Source organism: Alligator mississippiensis, chromosome 2 (assembly GCF_030867095.1).
Source record: "Alligator mississippiensis isolate rAllMis1 chromosome 2, rAllMis1, whole genome shotgun sequence".
Taxonomy (NCBI): domain Eukaryota; kingdom Metazoa; phylum Chordata; order Crocodylia; family Alligatoridae; genus Alligator; species Alligator mississippiensis.
In genome coordinates this window covers 134,618,768-134,641,207 of record NC_081825.1, presented here as the reverse complement: position 1 = coordinate 134,641,207, position 22,440 = coordinate 134,618,768, and positions in this window count along the sequence as shown.

Sequence of the window (22,440 nt, the reverse complement as noted above, 5' to 3'; positions counted from 1 at the left end):
GGCCCAGGGCAGGGGCAGGGGCCAGAGCAGGGAGCGTCCTCCCCTCAGTGAAGGGGCTCAGGTTGGCGCGGCTGATGGCTCCAGTCAGTTCCAGCTGGTGGCGATGGCTTGCAGCTCCAGGTAGACTCACTGAATGGTGGGGTGCAGCATGCAGGTTTCTGGGCAGAACTACACCCCCTCCAAGAAAGAAGAGGGTGCTGCTGGCAGCTGGTGGTGACATGGCCAACCATGCCTCGTGGCTGGGCCTGAGGCTGCAAAACTGTCAGGGCAGGTGCTGGCCTGAGCTGCTGGTGGAAGCCACAGATGGGGAGCTCAGCAGGACAGGCTGCTGGCGCTCCAAGGGGCCCTCCCCTGGTGACACAGTACAGGTGCCAGGTGGGGCAGGGGTACTGACCCTACAGATCCAGCCCACGGCCTAGCCCTAAATTATTCATCTGGCCTACAAGGCCAAATGTTTGAGCATCACTGGTCTAGATTGCTCGCCCTTATGGAGAAAAGAGCCAGGTTGTACCACAAAGCAGACAGTTTAAACAGGGATGCAAAATTGCAGGAATTATTCCACTTTCCTCCCAGGTGCTGTTTATAATCCAGTTACAATCCAGCCCTTCCAAAGGCATAAACAGACATTACTTCAGGGAGAAAACCTTTTTGTCCCAGAATCCTACAGTACACTGTCCTACTTTAAATATGACAGTTAAAATGTGCTACCACTTCCCCGCACCTCCAATGCTGTGTGAGTGTGTAAATTAATCATTGTGCAGTTCATTCCAAGGTCAAGTCTGTCAGGTTATGTGATCTTTCTAGCCACCTAGGAGCAGAGGAGCAGCAATGCAGCTTGGATGGGCCTTGTGTGTAAATGGCTGTGCCACTCGTCATCTGTCACAGGACTGCCTCAAATGAGATGCCTGTTTACAGTTTAAGAAACTGAATCACATTTTAACAAACCTTTCCTTCCCCACTATCCATCTTGAGTAGCCAGATACAAGGGTTTGGATGTATCCAGTTTCCATTGCAGAGCTTCCAAGCTCCATTTTGGTTGTTCTTCCGTTAAGACTTTCTACCCTGTTTAAATCTAGACATCTGATGGAAAATACAGGTGATCCCAGGATTATTATGTCAATGACCCCATATGAGACCAAAGAGGATTAAACAGATGAGAACAAGTCAAGAGATGATCTGATGAGTTGGGAACTTTATCTTTTGGGGTTCATTTAGAAGGAACTTTTTGAAATTTTGAATGAAAGAAGAAAATCTGAGAATCTGAGATTGATGTAAGAACAGAGTGATAAGGTGACTGTAGGCTTCCAAATAGCCTTTCCGAAACTCCCACACATATTTCTGTTTTTCACTTGAACATACCAGTTTCATCCTCACTAAACTGGTTTCTCTCCAAGCTTCCTCCCATCTCCATCTCTTCAGTAGATCATTTTGTTCTGCCAAACTTTCCTTTTCCATTCCCTCTTCCCCTTGTTGTATCGCCAGACACTTCATCTGAGCAACACTATACGTTTCAAGTGAAAATTGTCAGACTTATGGCATTTTTTTAAGCAATTCACTTTTCAGAAATCTTATTTCTCAGACTCAGTTGGCCTAGAAAACCACTTCTTATGCCTCAAGAAAAGCTTCTGCAAAATGAAATTTATTGGCTGACTTCAGCCTCTCTGATGATTAGACTTTTCTTTCTGTGCAGTTATTCTCAGGTATCACTGACCTCTCCCTATACCCCCAGGGTTTCTTTACTTGGAAAAAAGCAATCAAAACATCTTTGCTGAGAAAGAATATTACCACAAAACTCAGAACTGGGGATACAATGATAGAAAAACAATGCCTTATAAGCATGTGTTCTTCTGCCTGTCTCGCTGTCTCTGTCCTGCCTATTGAATTCTATTTGAATCCCTTTTATTTTTCAGTTTCCAGTAATTGCGGGGTTCTAGTCATTAGTCTTCTTTAGAATAGATTACATATATATTAGAACTGTGATTTTTTTCCCCCCTATTTTTAAACCATCCTAAAACTCCAGCTGAAATGAGGGGAAAAATCTGTTGGGTTTTTTTTTCCAATAGGAAACCTGCCAAGACAAATTTAAACTGGTTATATTTACAAATTTGCAGTAGGGAAATAATTCTAGTCTATGATACCAGTGACTCAAAATAAGCTCTTCATTTAAAGACAGCATCTCAGTGCATAGGATTATTTTTTATCAGCTCTAAATCTAATGCTAAGCCCGAAAATCATAGGTTCACATTTTAGATATATAAGAGTAGTCTTTTGGCCACATTGTGGCTTTGGCTAGCAGGCTTTAAAGCATTTTCTTATTCCCCACTGTGTGATCTACTTCCATTTTGGGCAGCAAACTTTACAGTTACCAGATTCTGAGGTTTCTGATGAAAACCCATATATTTCCTTGAAATTAGACATTTCCCACTGAAATTGCTGTTTTAATAGAAGAGTTATTTTTTCATCAAAAATGATTTGAAACAAAAGGTTTGAGCAGCTCTACTCACAGCTATCAGGAGCTTGAATTCAGTTTCTCAGACTATAATGGATAGCAGCCCAAACCTAATTCAACCCACGTACCACAGTGACATTGCTCTGGCATTTGATAGGGTCAAGCCTGTTATATAGTCAGGAAAGCTCTTACTGAATATTCATGAGTTATTTGGCTTTTAATAGCAACATTTAAATACTACCACTGTGTATCATAATCCTTCCCCCCAACCAGTTCTTTGTCTTTCCTGAATTTTCTCTCTCTCTCTTACACATATACACACACACACATACAAGCACAAATATTACATAATGATCAGCATTCTGTCTATAAAATTTAGGTCTAAGACTGTAATGTCTGGAAGTTCCCCACCCCTAACTAGTTATAACTGTGTGGGCACATCTACATGAGACATAATTGCTATGCATTTATTTGGTATTTGTATTAGCCAGTACTAAATAAATGTGCAGTAACTGGAGCTACTGAGCAATAGTACCAGCAAAAGTAATTTAGGTGATGCTACTGCACAGTAGCCTAACAATACTGCACAACAGCATATTAGCATTGTCTGTGCTGCTACTGAGCAGTATTTTTTGACTACTGCACAGCCAGCATCTCATGTAGATGTGCCCTATATGTAGAAAATAACACACTATTTAAAAGCTTACCATATAAAAAACAAGAGAAAACGTTGATAAGCCTGACTTTCTCTAGTTTAGGAAAGAACACAGCATTCTTTTGAACAAGTTCAAACTTTATTATTATAATTATTTTGCATATGAATACAATTTCATGCTTTCATCTCCTGGCAAGAGGTTCATTATGTACATTAACTGACAGCTGTGAAATTGTCTACTACTCATTATAGAGGAAGACAGAACAAATCAAAATAGATGCTTATTCTGTACTTAGGCAAATTTACAGAATGGGAATTTTCTCCAATTCACATTGCTACAGACACTTATCTTTCTATAGGCTCTCAGCACAGTGAATGCATTCACTCATCATGGCATATTGAGTATCTGCCTATTACTGAAAGCTCAGACCCCTTCCTGCATCCCAGGGACTTTTTTTTAAGGCTACAGTGATTGGCAACTCAATGGAGGTAAGAGTAATTTTCTATTTCCTTAAAAAAAAAAAAAAAAGAATCTCCAGAAGTGTTACAGTCTCATTTAGCACTGACAGGAGTCTATGAGGCTTTCAAATAGCCTCAACTTTCATATTCCGGTGAATGATCATATTGAAATCAGCATGAGGCAGGGTTGTGCTTTGCTGAAATTCCCTTCAGCCATGGTTGCATAGTAAGCAACTGTTGGCCCTGAACTGGATAGCCCTCTGTCTGCTCAGTTTTAGTCTATAGATGTTCTGATATGGAGCTCAACACCATTGTCTCTTCCTTCAGCGTTCCAGTCTGGGAAACGCAAAGTGATCAAACTTTAGTCTTTCTGGTCACCCTCCTCATCCCTAGAGAATGGCTAACAGTCACTGAGTTCAATCACACCACTGTGATGAAAGGACAGTCAGTTGGATGTAAAAATCCAATGTAAAGTCATTCCAGAAGTATATAAGCCTAAAGCTAAGCACTTCCACCTCTTTTGCTATTCACTTATAGCTTTCTTGATTTCACTGGCTTTAAAGTCAAAAAGGACAACCAGATCATCTGGTCTGATCTGTGCACTACAGGTCACCAGGTCTAAGCAGACACCCTACATCAAGGTCACAGCCCTTAGTTAAACCAAAGTATTTCATTCACCAAGGGAATGATTTGTGTGCCACAGGCAGAGAAGAATAGAGGCCAGGGCAACAAATGCCCGGCAATGTCAGAGATTGATAGGGTGAGCAAGGTCCTTAGAGGCCTTGCATGGGAACCATTCCTTTCTCCCCAAGGTCTCTGAAGACTTGGTATGGAAGAAAACTCTATCTTTTCCTTCCAGCAATAACGATGAGCCTGAATGTGTGAGCCTGGAGCCCCATCAGGAACCTGAGAAAGATCTTGTCTTGCAAGCACTGAACCTGCAATCGCAATGCACCAGCCATCCTCTGCTCCCAGGGTTGAAGTCTTAAATTGTACATTCTTGGAGCTGAGACTGTCTCTGAAATATATCTGGTATCTACCCCAGTTACCTTTGTGCCCATTCCCAAATCAGAAAAAAAAAGATTATTAATGGAATTGTCCATATTTAGTAAAACAAAACAAAACAAACAAAAACAAAACCCCTGTTATTCATGTTTATTAACTTCATTTCAACTTCCTGATGAATAATGTAGTTTAACAAACAGGCTAAATAATTCCTATAACTGAGTCTCAGAGTCAAAATTCTGCTTATAGCTAGACTATGTCTACATGGCAGTCCAAAGGAATGACTGAAATTTGTGTAAACCTACACAGACCAGCATTAAACTAGCCAGTTTGTGTATTATCAAGAGCTGAACTACAACAGCACAGCCTTCTAAATTGATTGCACAAACCTAGCTAGGACAATGAACAGGAATCTGGTGGCTGAAGCCCTTGAGGCTGAGGCTAGACTGTCATTGGTACCTGAACTATCTAGTTTCTAGCTTGCCCCAGTATGTTTATATAAGCTATGAGCATGTCCAGATGAGCACACACATGCAGTTTGCAGCACCTCAAAGCTGTTTGAGGCACCACAAACCACACATGGTGCACATGTGCCCATTTGCTGCATTGCTAATTTGCTGTGTGACACCAAAATTTAACACTGGGAGCTCTTGATGTAAAAAAAAAAAAAAAAAAGCTACTAAAAAAAGCAGTGTGGCACATGCAACAGCAGCGTGCACCACCAGAAATGGAGCCTAGCTGGCTAGAGCCACACTCTGGTTGCCAGGCTATGTGTGGCCCAATTGGTGATGCTGCTGCCCTGGGAGGCACCCAGGATCCCAGGTAAGGCTGCTTGGGCCAGCACAGATGCTGCTCCAGTCTCTGCTTCTCCACTTGAGTCAATTTGCTGCACACCAAAGTGCACATGTAGGAGCATGCCCTGAGCCCAAAAGCAGTGACACAAATATGTGTCACTAATATTTGTGCCATGGGAAACACACAGCACTGCACATGCGTGCTCAGCTGGACATGCCTTATAGATGCAAAGAATCTGGTCGCTGAAGTCCATGATGCTGAGGCTAGACTGTAATTGGTGTCTGAGTTACCTAGTTTCTAGCTTTCCCCACTATGTTTATATAGACTATGAGTACAAACAAGCATTCAAACAACCCAGCTCAGATCAGGTGGCTTTCTCTAAGCTACCTAAAACTGAGTTGGATTCTTCTACCTGCAGGCATTTACTCGGGCAGCTGGAGGTAAATAATTACACTGAGAGGGAGGGAATGACAGAATCAGAGGGCTGGTGGATCTCAGGGGCAGATTTGGTCTAACCTTGGTAGAGGTTGACAACAACAATGTACAGAAAAACTATAGAAGTACAGTATAACCTCATAAATCTGGCATGCTCTGGACTGAGCACCAGCCAGAAATTTGAAAATTCCCAATTTTTGAAACTGGAGCGGTGGCCGATAATGGAGTGGCTGGCAGCGTCTGGTCCCGGAGCAGCAGCTGCATGCAGAGTGGCAGCACAGGGTGATGGATGGCAGCAGTAGCTGTCATGTGCAAACTTCCCCCTCCACTGCTCTGGGACTGGCCACCGCTTCTCCCCAATGTGACGGATTTTTAAGAATTCCAGATTTTTCATATCCAGATTTATGAGGTTATACTGCATACAACAGAAATGAGATGCTTTATCAAATCAAAGTTAAGGATCTAAGACTGTAATCTTGTACGTAATCCTTGTACATACCCTAGAAGAACAACAGTCACACATCTGGATTTCAGTTTAGAAGTATCCAGAAACTCACTGAACCCCAGTAACATCAAATGTAACCCCTGTTGTCTTGCAAAGGATTCCTTTTCTATGAAATTTCCCTTCCTCAGTGGTTAAAAGCATGCCACAAAGAAAAACTATCACTGCTGAACTTGATTAAAATAATTCCGCAACCCTGGCACCAACCTTCTGAACTGGAGCAACATGCGGGACACTATGGTCTCTCTAATCACTTCAATTCCTCCATGATAAATCATAATCCGCCACTGTCCTGTACGTTCCAGTCTCCCTGGACATAGCAATGACTTGTGAGTAATGCAACAAGACCTGCTCCTGATGTATTATACAAATGTATCATCAGAACACTGTCACTTTGCTGATGGTCATACATCTTTAGAGCAAAGGTGCCACACTGATGCATTTTTCACCCAGCTCTGTCAAAGAGTAGACTTAGTTTAATAAGCATCCTGACACTGCCATATCAGAGCACATACATTCTGATGCAATGTTCTGGATATTTCTTTCGTCCCAATTTCAGATCAGATGGTAGGGACAGAGTGGGGTAGGACGAAAGTGCTTCCTAGACTGTCTGGTATATAAAGATTATGCTGTGCACCAGCATTTATGGATGAACAAGGTTACAGTTTTAGAGTCTTAACTTTGATTTGATAAGGCATCTCATTTCTGTTATATACTTTAACAGCTTTTCTCGACATTGTCAATTTTCTCTCTCTAATGCAATGAAGCAATTTTAGTGTTGTATAGCAAACGTCCCTTTTGAATGTAAAAGTAAACAAAGCCAGCATCGTAAAAATAATGTTTCAATATATAATATTTACTACCATGTCTTGGGTTGAATATTGGGTCTGTTACAGCTGATTCATGGTGTCACCACATCAGGGAATTAATGCTGATGCCCCCAAGTTTTCTTGGAATTAAGTTCTTTTACAGGTTGTTTATTTTACCAGTCATGTGACAGTGAACAAACTGAAACTTTCCAGAGTATCCCATGATTTCTTTCTTTTTTTTCTGCCTCACATATTTGAATCTCTCTCTGAAAGTGTTATATCCCTCTTTCTCTGATCAAATGTCTGGCACTGGGGCTGTATGGGTAGCTGGGGTGTATGGTATGGTGATGAGTATGGATCTAAATTGATGAGTTTTTTTGATGGTTTAAGTGAACAACTTCCTTTAAGTTTCTGAGTCAGCTGAGCCCACAAGACTAGATTGTGACATAGACAACAAGGTTGTACAAGTAGGTAAAAATATCCCAGAAATGCACACATAAACTACCTGGACTGTAGACTTGGCTATGCTGTTTGCCTCCTTGATACCTCCATGGGCCAGGAAAACTAGGAGGGCTGTGAAATGGCCCACCTTTAGCTGCTCTGCCTTCTACTCAAAGCTTTCATAGATTCATAGATTCATAGATGTTAGGGTCGGAAGGGACCTCAATAGATCATCGAGTCCGACCCCCAGCATAAGCAGGAAAGAGTGCTGGGTCTAGATGACCCCAGCTAGATGCTCATCTAACCTCCTCTTGAAGTCCCCCAGGGTAGGGGAGAGCACCACCTCCCTTGGGAGCCCGTTCCAGACCCTGGCCACTCTAACTGTGAAGAAGTTCTTCCTAATGTCCAATCTAAATCTGCTCTCTGCTAGCTTGTGGCCATTATTTCTTGTAACCCCCGGGGGCGCCTTGGTGAATAAATACTCACCAATACCCTTCTGTGCCCCCGCGATGAACTTATAGGCGGCCACAAGGTCGCCTCTCAACCTTCTCTTGCGGAGGTTGAAAAGATCCAGTTTCTCTAGTCTCTCCTCGTAGGGCTTGGTCTGCAGGCCCTTGACCATACGAGTGGCCCTTCTCTGGACCCTCTCCAGGTTATCCGCATCCCTCTTGAATTGCGGCGCCCAGAATTGCATACAGTACTCCAACTGCGGTCTGACCAATGCCCGATAGAGGGGAAGTATCACCTCCTTGGACCTATTCATCATGCATCTGCTGATGCATGATAAAGTGCCATTGGCTTTTTTGATGGCTTTGTCACACTGCCGGCTCATGTTCATCTTGATCTTGTCAATCTTTCAGATTACATTTTAGCATCTCATTGTTATAATCACCACTCAGTTATTTTTCAGTAAGTGCACACTATAGAGACCAGGGCCGACCCACCCTATCCTGCAGAACCTGAGGCCACAGGGGTCCCTGCAGCCAAGGGGCTCCCTGCAGCCATGAACACTCCAAATCAGTGCCGTAGCAAGGACGGGCGGTGATTACCACCACTTCGTGTTGCCACCACCGACTTCACTTCCAGTAGTTCACCACTCCCCTCCCCGCCACTGCCAACGCCGGCTTCTTCGGCCACTCACCCCTCCACCCCCACCCCCCCACCGCTGACACCACACTGCTGGCTGTTTTGCATCAGGGGGCCCCAAAAAATTGTGGGCCAGCCCTGATAGAGACCCTTATGCTCTGGCAGCCTGACAGCCATTGTTACTCTATGGAGGTACTGTTTGCAAAGTCCCACTATGGAGACTTACATACTCACTGCACAGTTAACTGGGAAACTTTGTTGGGCAGTGCCACTCCCTATGCAATTTCAGACTACCTCATTCCACTTGTACAGTGGAAGAGGCAGGCTTTGTGGATTAAAAAAGCTCATGCTCATGTAATTAAAACCTGCTTTGCCATGCACATATGAAAAGTGCAGCGTTAAAGTTATATGGGCCACTATAACTACTATCTTTACTGAGGAAGTGCTTTAAAAGCTCCCACTGTATCATTTTTGTGTCTTTGTTGTTTGCTTATGTTGCCTGCCTTGTTGCCATTGTGTGTGGACAACCTCTCCTTCCCCTACCAAGTCTGAAACACAATGGAAACTGTATGACATTGTATGGGGTATAACAACTGCACTGGCATTCATACTGCATTTGGCTGGCTAAACCTTACAGGAGTTTTGCCGGTCTTAAATGAATGACAATAAAATTTGAATCCCAGGCTGGAGAGGAGAGAGTAAAACAGCTGCTTGCCAAGCAATGGCTGGTACAGAGAAAATAAATCAGACACTCCTGTAAAGCCATTCTCAAAAAGCAGGAACAAAAAAGCATTCAGTGGAACTGAAAGCCAACACATTTAAAACTGACAAAAGAGAACACTTGCTACAAACACGTACGTTGGCTGTGTAACTCATTGCTGCAATGAGTAAGTGATCAAAAATGAGATTTTTGTTGGAGATGGAACTTTAGGGGAGGGAAATTTGGCAACAGAAATTTAATTTAAAAAAAAACTTGGAAAATTTACTTTTTAAATCTTTGCTTTTGGTGAAAATTTCCAGGAGAGAAGACAGAATAAAATACTGAATGGCCAGCTCTGCTACCAACTTGATGCATATGTGGTTTATCTACACCATGGGCTTATCTACACCACAGTGGCAGGAAGTCCTAGCTCTGGGGACTCAAGCATCTCCTGCACAACATACCCAGAGACACATTCCAGATTCAGAAGCAGGCTTGTAAGACTGCTCCAGGCTTATTCTTCTGCATCTGCTCTCGATCCTTTAGGCTCAAGAAGACCCACTGAGGATAAGTTAGGAGCCACCTCACCAGCATACTTCAGGGTTGGGAGTGTATCAGAGTGTGTGAATGGGCAAGATGTATTTAAATCCCTCTGTACTTGGACTTACAGGGTGTGCCTACATAGATGCTAATCACCGTAGTGACAAGCTATGACGATGTAGCTTGTCACTACAATGACATAGCATCAGCAAACTTGAACTGTGACCATTGCTATTATTGTGCAGTAACAGTGAGGTACTGTGCAGTAGTTCATTGCTACTGTGAAGTAGGGTCAGAAACACAAGCAGAGGGAGAAAAAAAATTGGGGGTTGGGCTGAGCACATGCATGCATGCGCTCACGTTACCTTCTCCCAGGCAGGAAAGTCTTCAGGGGAAAGGGTGTGGGAGCGGGCAGGAGAAAAGGCCGTGGGGTGGGGGGAGGGAAGGGAGTGGGGCTGGGGCTGGGGCTGGGGCTGGGGCTAGGGCTAGGGCTGGGGCTGGGCAGGGATTAAGAAAAAGTGGAGCTGAGCTAGGCCCAGGGTCAGGATCAGGGCTGGGGCCCACTGCATCCTTGCAACCACCACTTCCCCAACGCCCGGGGTTATTGCCCAGTGCCAGCACCCCCCACACCAACAAATCTGCCGCCCCCTAACCCCACAGTGGCTCCAGCTGCCTCCCTACACTGACCCCAGCCTTGGCCACACGTTGCCCCAGGGGGGCCTGGAGCCAAGGGCCGGAGTGGGGTCAGCCTCAGCTGCACTGCTGGGCTGGAGGGGACAGAGCCCCCAGGACCCCAGCACCCACCCTGCCCTGCCCCAAGTCAGAAGACCCCAGCACAATACTGGCCCCAGCCCACAACGGAAGCACCTCACACAGATTCGGGGGCACATGCCCCCATGCCTTCCAGGATGCACATAGCAGCACGAGCTGCACCTCTCAGATGAGCCACTCGCAGCTCAGTCCTGCGCCCCATCAGCTGTGCAGCACCTGCCCATCCCCTAGCCCCAGCCCCACTCCCTCCCCAGCCCTGCTGCAGCCACTGGAAGCCCTCAGCTGGGCTGCCTTGCGACCCTACCACTGCCCTCTGTTTGGGGAGGCTAAGCCCCGTTAGCCCCCCTTCTGCTGCCTACAGTCAGAAACAACGTGTGCGGTATGGGGACTGCACAGTGTCAGTGGTTACTGAACAGTCAATTAGTACTTGCTAAAGCACTAAATGTACTTTAGCAAGTACTAAATGACTGCTCAGTAACAACTGTGCAATCGGGTGCATTTGTAGATGTGCCCACTACTGCTGAGGTGTTCATAAGATCTAAATAGTCCTGTCACCCTCCTGTTGTTCCCAAATGTAATGACTTTAAAAAGATAATATTTAAGTGAAGAATAACTGAACTACAGTTATCCCTCACTTTTACTGTGGATCTCATCAATGCTTCTATCATTAAAGAAAACACCACATATTTAAGGTATCTTTATATACCTTGTCTGATATAAACTGCCAGCTATAGAGCAGACCATAAGACTCAGAGTACCTAGGTTTCAAATGTAAAAAGGTTATCACTAGGAAAGTAAATCTGAATAGGATGCTATTTGCCAGCAGACTAGTGTCCCCATTTTGGTTAGCTATTTATTTGATCGGCAGGAAGGTCATAATGCTTTATGCTTATGATGCAGACAGTCTGCTGTTTGTGTGGGTAGCCAATAATATCAGACTTGTCTGTGTTTTCACCCTTAATGATGAGACTCGCTCCTTTCCCATATATCAGCCTTGTAGCCAGCTGGCCGATCTGCTTTCAAGGTCATATAGTTATGTGGCCAGTTGGGTGATGGCCAGTCCTTTCCCAGAGCTTTTATACGTGTCACTGTAGTCCTTCATCCCTGCCATGTGTTTTAGCCAGCATATTTTTGTCCTGCTCCCTAGATATTTGACCAACCATAAAATAGCCATTTCAGAGTAAAAGCTTTGTCAAAGGTCAGCTTTAAATGAGACTAAAATCAAATCCACAAAGATTTCCCAATTCATATGAGTCTAGGTTAACCACAAAACCATTTGCTATTCTGCTCCAAGGTTTTAGGTTTAAATAAACCAGAAAGCTAATCAGTGGTATATTTATGGAGCATAAAAATAACTTTCTGGAGCTTTTTCTGCCCATAACATAGCTACTGAGTACATACTTTTCATACTTCTTTCAAAACATCACCTCCTCCTGTGCTTGAATAGGAAAATAATGTTAGTGATGCAAGATTACAATGGGAAACAGCTGTATACAAGCCCCTAGGAACTAGACTCCAGAAAATGTAATTTTTGATGGACAGATTCAGCACACTGACAGTTTGACAAACAGATTAGTTCAGTTGATGCCAGCCTACAGAGACCCTGAAACCATACGACATATCTGGGGATGCAGCTTCAGTGGAGCTCTTTGTGGCTGATTGGCCTCAGCTGGGAAACTGGTCCACTGTCCTAAAAAGAAGTGTATCACTTTACATCAGCTGTGGATCCGTCCCAGTGAGTCCAAGGGAACTGCATTGATTTACACCAGCTGAGCGTATAGCTTTTTAAGTATAAAGAAAGAGCATTTAATCTAATTCTTCCTTCTAGAATTCTTACTAAGCTGTTTTAGAACTTACAAAATTTGTCTTCTGAGGATGGAGGTGTCATTAGGGCCATATCATTGTGGATCATTTTTCTAAATGCATTTTGAACATTACATTCTCCACCCTTTTTTCCTTGTTACCTGCTTCTGAGGGACTGATTCCTGATATGCAGAGGGAACTTCAGATATTTCCTCAGGGCTTGGCATCTTGCAGTCAGTCCTAAATAACATGTAGTCAGACTACCCCAGAACCAGACTGAGGCTGCAATTCTCCTTAAACACGTGTCATACATATAAAGGAGCTTGATGCCCAAATGTCCTTGAAAAAATGGATGTGAGGCTAATTCTTTTAGCCCCTCTGAAAATCCTAACTTCACTCTAGGGTTCTACAAATGACAACTGGGAATATAGATGTAACTTTTAAAAGCTAAAACGATGTGGGACACTCTCAACATTATCCTGCAATACTGGCTCTACAGCATTTTAATCTGCTTGTAATGAAGCATGCAATGAAATCACTCACACAGCCAGCCCTTGGGGCCCCTATCATCCTTGGCCAAAAGGCCTACATGGAGCAAAATCTTAACACTCTCTGGATGCATCTACATGTGCAACTAATGTGAAGCAATACGGTCTGGTGCTTGTTGCTGTGAAATTTATTGCTCTAAGGTGCACCATTTGAATGTCGGCCCAGGACCACAGCATGTTTGTTGAGCTCGGTAAGAGCAGCCCCAGCTGACAGTGGGCCTAGGGGGTCAGCCTGGTCATCTGGGGCTGCTACCCCGGGTCATTGTGCTGCAGAGTGGCTGGCTGGGACACAGGGGTGCACAGGCTGGGGCACAGGCAGCCCTGCGCTAAAGCACCCTTGTGTCCCAGCCAGCTGGGTACATGTGCTGCTGACACATGCACTGTTGTGGAATAAAAAACTCCACAGCAGAGTAGTACTTGTATTTAAAAGTACTACCCCGTTGCGGAATGAATTCAGTAAAAACTCTGTTATTGGAAATGGGGGAAGCCGGAAAACAAAATATGCCGGTTAATTGAGCAGCCTGGGCTGCCGCTTCTTCCGCCATGTCTGGGGTGCTCCTCTGCCTCCCCGTGGCATCACCACCCCTTCTGGCACATCACCACCCCTCCCGCGGGCCCTGTGAGTCCCGCAGGACAGAGAGGTGGGCCCTGCACAGCCCCACACAGCCTGTTATGCCCCCAGGCCGTGGGGGTTCAGCAGCACAGGCTGCTTTGCCCTGAGCCATGGGGGCTTGGATAAACCGGAAGTGCCATGGTGGGCACTTCCAGTTTTACTTTATCTTACAAGCCAGCATGCCGGTTAATTGAGCATGCCGGCTTGTAAGATGCCAGATAACAGAACTTTTACTGTAGTTTATTCCAGGTTAATAGGGGCTCATGTATACATGCACAACTTTTTCTGTGCAGCTAATTAGTCAATGGCTCAGTAAACGTCTCATGTAAATGCAGCCTCTGCTTCTTAAAATCCACCGCTGGTTCTTGTCATGGTGCAGAGGGCTTTAAAACAGGTCACCAATGCTTACTGTTTGCCAACGTTTTGGGTTTTTTTTAAATGTCATGGGTAAAGACTTTTTGCTGTACCTCAAGTTAAGTGCCTAGGAGGAAAGAGGGACTAAAACAGCCATCTCAATCCTGGGTTCATCTAAAGGCTGGAAAAGTCCCTGCTCAAATTCAGACAGCCAAGAGTGGCCTGAAGACTGGTTTTACATGTGAGCCAATGATTGTGTAATGCTGGGGTGTCAAATTCAAATGAGCTTGCAAACCAGACCTGGACTATGGGATTTCTTGCAAGTTGAATGACCCACCTCTGGATCCAGCCCATGGGCCTTCTCATTAAGGCTGTCAGAGCCACTGTGTCAAAGCAGCTGGCTGCCAGGGAGATAACACCAGTGCCACTCAACCCACACGCCAACTGCCATCAATTTTAGTCAGCAGTGGAGATAAAAAACAGCATATTCACCAGCAGCAATAGCCTTGTAGGTGCTGGCTGAGATGACAGAACAGCTCTAGCAGCTTCTGTGACAAGGAATGAGCTAACTCCTTCACTGCTGGCAGCCACAACCAGAGTCCCCATGGACTGGGTGATCCACCTTCTGGGATGGATCTGAAAGGCTGGTGGTGTCTGATACCTTGGTGTAATGTAGAATCCTAGCAGGTAGGAGACTTGAAGCTCTCTCAGATGAGGTGGCAATTGAATTAACATGCTGCGTGGGTGCTCTAACCACAGGATTACTGGATAAGGGAAGGAGAAACATCACATTCTTCTCAAGCCACCTTTGATAGAAAAGCGTGCCTCCAATTCAGTTTCCGAAAGGAAGGGCTGAAAGCACAGGATTTGGGGATGTAATTTCCAAATGGTTGGAGGTACCGCCAAGCATTGTTGAGAAGAGAACTCAGGCACTGCAAAGGAGTAGGGTGCTAAGCAAGGAGACCCTGGCTTACCCTCCATGTTTCCTGTTGGCTGCCTCAAGATGGCTCCTCACTTGGCATACTTGTTTTGACTCCCATTCTAAAGTACCTAATCCTCCCCATGCCTGGCATAGGGAACCTGGCAACCTAACACAGGGCTCTGGATTTCTGGGATAATGGCACCTAGAAGTTAGGGGTTGCAACACTTTGGCCTGGCACCAAGGTCCTTTTTCTAGATCTAGGCCTAGCTAACCTTTGTCTCAGTGTTTCTTTGTCAATAAGCTGGACCTAAACCTTCATTGTCTCAAAAGGCTATCACAACAACAGCTGATTATCAGTGTTGTGCTACAAAGTGATAATAGCAGCCCTGAATGAGGACTTTGATCACTGGACAGTCAGGGACCCTGTTAATGCCAATGGTGTGCTCTGCACCATTCATTCAGACTCAAGGGAAGGAGAAATCAAGCCCTTTCACATCATGATGCCGGATCCAGTAGTAGCCATCACCCAAGGCACTGGGCTATATGGCAAGGCCTGCTCAAGAACTATCAAAGAGAGAATTAGGGTTTCCCTCCTGAGCCTAAAAATGGCACACTTAGGCATTAAAAGCACAGAGTGCATCAACAACAAGCAAACAGACAGAAAAAAATGCATGGCCCTGAGAGAAAGCAGAGAGACACAACTGCTTATGGTGTGGAAACAGGTAGAAAAGCAGGCTTGGGAATTCCTGAGCAAAGAAACCGCTTTGTGGTATTTTTACTTCCTGCTGCATTCTGGGATACATTGTTTTGTGTACCTTCTTAGTGCAGAAACAGGATGTCTCCAGGGAATATGTCTGACTTCTTTAATCAATTTCTCTTCCTGAAAGAATGAAACAGATATACGTACCCCCAATACTGGCACATCCCTTGGGCCAAAGTGGTAAATGGTAGTTATAGAACTACACAAAACTCTCCTGTGGTTTAAAAGCCAAAGGACCTGATAACATGGCTCATCCCAGTTTATTTGTGATATGTATATACTAGTGGTTCTCAATCTTTTCAGACTCAAGGCACGCCTTGGAAAATGTAGGTTCTTAATTTTCACGGCACTACTTTTTTGATGACAGGAAAATAATAAAACAATTCTTCTGTTGCAAAGGACTCAGAAAGACCAAAACAGGTCAGAATGACTTTGACACTATGGCTTTCAATTTGAAATCTCTAGGTTATTTTGTGAATCATGTTTGCAAACCTATCAGTGCGAATATTATGTGACACCCTGTGGCACCCTTGAAAGAAGATCAAGGCACCCTAGGGTACTGTGACACCCTGACTGAGATTCATTTGTCTATAAAATTACCCTCTTCTGTTGAGGGGATGGCGGGGAAGGAGGCACTAATTAATCCTTTGAAAGACCCACCAAGAAGAAACTCCAGTGTCTTTCATGCAGTTTCTCTACTGTTTTCCCCAAACTTAAGAGTGAAACAAAGTTATCAGATTTGACTGTATTATCCCATTGTGGCTTTGTCAAGGGAGGAATGAAAGTTCTTTTAATAGAGAACATCAGTAAGAATTGACAAGTGATTCAGATACCCAGATGATTACAACTTTTCACATGACAGTCATTTCTCTGCCACCAGAGAAACTGTCACATTCCCCAAAGAAGTCTCTAATTTTCAAATGTTGCCTGTCGGCTCCTTCATTTTGTTTTATTTCACCTGTCACTGTGGGTTTCTACATGAGTATTTACAGTGAATTACAGGAGTTGTTCTTATAGCTGTGGGAAAGAGCAACTAGGATTGGGTGGAAATCAGTATTTGGAGGCAATGGGGCTTTGTCTTAGAGCTGATTGTTGGTGTAACCCATTTTAACTGCATGCATCATTCAGTATTTTATACCACAGATTAAAAAGCCAACATGGTTCACATTCTTTAACAAGCAAATCAAAGTACCCATTCAGTGCTGTCTCTTGAACTGGGGAATCTGAGGTATATCATAATGAATACATCCTCTAACAATATTAGCCACAAGCTCTGTATTCACATTTGCTACTTGACTGCTTCATGCTTTGTAAATGCACATTTTATTTTACCCCATCTCTACTTTCCTGAATACTTCCACAGAGCTACAACAAAGGAACACTGAGGTTGCAAAATTGAGCACTCTAGGTTGCCCATGTAATCTTAATTCATCCCCCTTGTGCAAACATATACATTATCAGATCATTTTTAATGTGATGGTCACATATTATTTCTTCCAAAAGGACTCTTGCCTTATTCCAAAAGCAGGTGGAACTGGAGAAAAGCAGCAGCAGAGGTTGATAGGTAGGAACAAAGAGAAAGCGAGGCAGGCTAGGGCAGGGGCAAGCAATTATTTTGGTTAGAGGGTCGCTTACTTAGTTTTGGCAAGCCATCAAGGGCCGTATGACAGGCAGCCCAGGGCGGATAATTGTTAATTTTCTACATTTTTTAGGGGCCTCGCGGGCCAGATAAAATGGCCTGGCGGGCCGCATCCAGCTCCCAGGCCGCATTTTGCTCACCCCTGGGCTAGGGGCATCAAGTTGGATCACATTCCTCTTCTAAACCTGAAAATGACTCCAGGAATCCTGAGCCTCTATATTTTTACGCTATCAGTCAACAGCTAGAAAACCTACAAGCAATGAGGGCATTTCATTCCCCATTGTTTCACTTTGCATGCTGGTCCATATAAAAGATAAGGGCTTACTATTGCTACCAGTTAATATGTTAGCTCAGGTAACAGAGTTATGCGCTGTGAATATCAAGTTGCCAACCATTAGCATTCCACATACGACATTTCTGATTTTTTTTTAATTTGTTTAAAAATAGGAACCAAATTTTTTTTTATTTGGAAAATGAGGTCCCCCCAACATTTAACATGGGGAAAAAAGCCCCTTGCCTTACATTCTAGTGTGAGGCAGTTGGAGGGAGAGGGGGTGGCAGTGTTATGCTGTCAGTCCAGCAACAACACTCTGGACACTCCTATGTTGAACTAACAAATATGTATCATATCCAGGCTGGATTTTAACAGTTGCCCTTGTATGTATGCAAGACCTATACTTGCTCTGTCTCTTACCTTGACCTGGCCAAGTCCTGGTGAGTGAGAGGAACCAAGAATATGTCCCCTGGCTCCTTGTGGCAGGAAAAAATGGAGACCCCAGTGCTGTAAAACTGCTGCAAAATAAACTGAACCCTGCAGTGCTGAAAATGAGTGTTTTGGCCTAAAAGGGACAATGCAAAGAAAATACAATAAGACACAACACCCTTTCCCCCTAGACAGAATAGTCGGCCAACCATTTGGGAGGACTCCACTTCTGCTGTGGTCTTTCCATAGAGCCTGACTCAGTGAGGGGTTCAGCAGATGGTGGCCCTGTCAGCCTATCTGGAGACTCAACAGTGATGCTTCCTTCTGACGGTGATGGAAAAAGGTTTGAGTTGGTGGAGACAGGTAGGCACTTTCCTAATGACTCCATGTCTGTTAGTGGTGGATCGGTGCCTGAAGATTGCTCAGGTGTAGGGTTATTAGTAGGAGAACAGCTACACAGCTGGTCCACATGATAACTCCAAACTTGTCCATCGTCAGTCTGGACTGTATATGAATAACAATATGGTGACACTTACAATTTTAGAGTGAACCCACTGAGGGCCTGTCCTGTAGTTTCGAACAAACAGTCTCTCATGAAATGAAAAAAAGTAAAGTACCAGATGCCAATGCAGAGTCCAACTCTTTTTCTTTCCTGAACTGCATGTCTCTCACAAGGTCTGGGTTAAAATGGTCAAGACATTTCTTGAGACAATGGTGGAGAAAAAAAGCGGGGAGGCACACATGGTGGCAGTGTGCACTACCCGAAGCTGGAGCCTGGCCAGCCAGAGCTGCACTCAACTGCCGGCCAGGCACCCACTGCTGCAGCCCTGAGAGGCCCCCAGGTAAGCCTGATGGGGCCAGTCCAGTACTGACCCCAGCCTTCCCTACCCGACCTGGGGTAACTTGCCAAGTGCCAGTGCACACGTGGCACAGGAGTTCCCCAGGGAAAACTAACAGCAGCACAAGATGCGCTGCCACTAGTTGTCCCCAGGGAACCAAACATCCATGCACATCTGGACATGGCCTATGACTCTATTGGCAGAGCCTGTGCCCACTGTGCAATGGCTTCTTTACCCCCATGCCCTGCCAATGATAACCAGCACCCCAGGCTAAGGCCTCCCTGCTCATGGTGCTTCACCACTGCAGAGACCACCACCTGGCCCTGCTCAGCCCCAGCCCTGTCTACCCCCCTGGATATCCAGGGGTCAAAAAATCCCTCTGCACTGTTCTCTTGAGGCATGGAGAACAACAGAACATGTGATATGTGGTGCTACAGTCATGTCTGTGGCTCCACATAATGCACAGCCATGCTCGTCTGGACACAGCCATAAAAGGCTGTTCCAGCATACTGCAGACTGCTCTGGGCCAGAAAAGCATGTGGCCAGGGGGCGCCATGCAGGGCTGTCTTTTAAAGAGTGCCCCTGGCTCCTAGGCCGAGCTTCCATCTCTCCCTAGCTGCTGTAAGGGGACAGAACAGAGCCAGAAGAGGCCTGGAGCAGGTTACTCCTATAATTAATCTACTCCCAAATGGCTGCACATGTAAACACCTGCCCAGGGCCAGTTTACTGTGCAGTAAATTACTGCATAGTAAACCCAAATAGCATTAATTGCATGTGTAGATGTGCCATGGGAAGCACCCCTAGAAAACTTGTACACTACTGAAAGGGATACTGACCAACTCCTGCTTACCCCACACAAGCTTTGTCTTTGCAAAGGGTGTAAAAATGTAATACTCCTCTTATAAATATTGTGCTGCTTTGAGGACACCCACATGTACTCTGCCCCTAGCAGCATCACCTGGTCATAACTATTCTGCTGCTTTGTGAGTTTTCTTCTTCTGTTATGGATACCAAACCTCCTTTCAAGAATAGCTCAGTTTCCTGCCCGCTGAGCTAATGTGGCCACATGGCACTGATATGCTTGTGATCACCACATGGACCAAATAAGGGCTTGGTAACACTATTGTCATGGTAACCATATTACAGTTTACCAACTACTACAATATTGCTAATCCCAAGCAGTCAAAAATCATGCACCAGACTCCCACACATGAAAAGAAGCTAGGGAATTTTTTGACAGTATTTTTTATTGGGCTTTCTCTATAATGGGAGAGATTTTAGACAAGCTTTCAGGCACAAAATGCCCTTCCTCAGGCCTGGGAGAGAAGCACAGACAGATTAAACTAAATATAAGATAAAACAATGACATTTGTTTAACTCCATTATGTAAATGAAAAGAGCAGGTTAAACGGATGTAAAAATGTAGCATGAAGAGAAATTAAGAAAAACAGCTTAAAAAAAATGAGGGGCCATGGACTTAAGTAATTTAATACATTGAAGAGTATCGATGGGTACCTGTCAACACATCTTTTGCTACAACTAAAGCATCAGAATCCATGGATCACATACATGTCTATCCCAGAATGCAGTATACTTCATCCTATGCAGCAAACACCCTCATGGCAACTATGTGGGTAAAACCAAACAAAAAAAAACAACCATGTAATAGAACTGAAAAAAGATAAAGAACAGAGAGACTAGATCACAGATAGGAGAACATCTTTCACAGGAAAATCACTCAGTGTCTGACCTCACAATTCTTGTGTTCAAAGGAAATCAACCCAACAAACACCCTACAAAATGACCTTGGGAATAGACATTTGTTAGCATATTGGATTCTAAGCTGTGTGAAAGTTCACCGGCCGTTTCATTTCGACACTGTTTCAACTCATTTTGAGGTTGAAACAGAAAAATCAAAGCAAAACAAAGGCCATTGAAATAGCCTTGAAACAAAACGAAGCTAGTCGAAAAGTTTCAAAAGTCAAAACATTTTGACAATAGCACTGGGGATGGGAAGTCAGTCCAGCTGGGCTGACTTCCCATCCCTGGTGCAAGATCCAGCACAGGACGGGGATTCAGCCTAGGTGGGCTGACTTCTCATCCCTGGCTCTAGATCGCATTGAGGCTGACTCCCCCCCCCCCCCCCCCGCGTGATCTAACGCGGGGAATGGGAAGTCAACCCAACTGGGCTGACTCTGCACCCCAGATGCAATTTAGCGCTGGGGATGGGAAGTCAGCCCAACTCCCCCATCCCCAGCAAAATGTCGAAACAGCATCGAAACAGCCTTTCTGTTTCGACAGAATGGAACAGAACAGCTGTTTCGAATCGAATTTGAAAGGGAACACCGAACTGTCAAAACTCGAGGCGAAATGGAACAGTGCCGTTTTGCACAGCCCTACTAAGTAGAAAGAAAATAGACAATGACAGATTGATACTTGTTAACCTTTGCACTTCACAGTTGATAATGACCCTCCTGAACAAGCTTGTTCCTTCTTTATCAGGTTTCTACTGCATCTCTCCTGCCTCTTGGCTACTTGATAATTTCTCTTATATCCTGGTTTTGTTTACAATGGAGTTGCACACAAGCTACTGACCCATCTGCTGTACCTGCTTCTCTCCCACAGGCCTGAGGAAGGGTACTGTGATTCCTGAAGTTTGCCTATATCTATCCCAACCATGCAGTTGATTCAATCAAAAAGACTGCCCACAAGAACTCACATATCTCTTGGACCATCATGGCAATAGCAATACCTAGGAAATTGTTTAAGAAACAGATGGTGGGACTTTATTTTATATACACCAAATATTACAAGACTCCTGATAAAACTACCAGTTAGCCACACTTATCCTGGATCTTATTCAGAATGCAGAAGAATTGTTTTTCAGTGAAATCACAGATTAGTGCTGCCATTCAATTCTTTACAAAGTCTGGTCTCTCCCCTAGTTACGAAGTGAATCAGTTTAAGATTTAGAAAAGAAATAAAGGAATGAGGTGATCAACTTCCACTGAATTTTGATGGGGTTTTGGTTTCTAAGTCTCCTTTGGCAATCCTAGTTTATTTTTCATAAGCAAATAACAATGTTTTCAGTGATGAATGCATAGAGTTAGACCCCTGAAACCATTAAAGCCAATGTGAGCTGGATGCCTCACTTCCTTTTATCTTCAGAAAATCCCAGCTTTAGGCACTGACATAGTGACTTAATTTTCCAAAGTGCTAAGCTTGCAGCATCTCCCATCCATCCAGTTTGTGTTCGACAAGAGAAATAAGCCCTTTAACTTGTGCACCCTATTCACACTAGTTATGTCTGGCTTCACCCACTGTCCTAGCCTCCCTGGAGGAAAGAGGCATTACTGCTGTGTCTTGCTCATCCAAACATGATAGGGGGGAGAAGGGGAAGAAGCAGGTTCCTTGCACCCTGGCATACACTAGGGTTCTTAAGGTGGGTTATCCACTGAAACTGTTCAGATATATCTATGCTGAGTTTCCGGGCCAGTCATTAGGCTTACTTTGAACCAGCCTGAGCCACCCATTACACTCTGACTCTTACTTTCCAGTCTTCACCAAAGCTTCCTTTCCTTGACAAGAGCTCTTTTTGGACTCAGTCTCTAA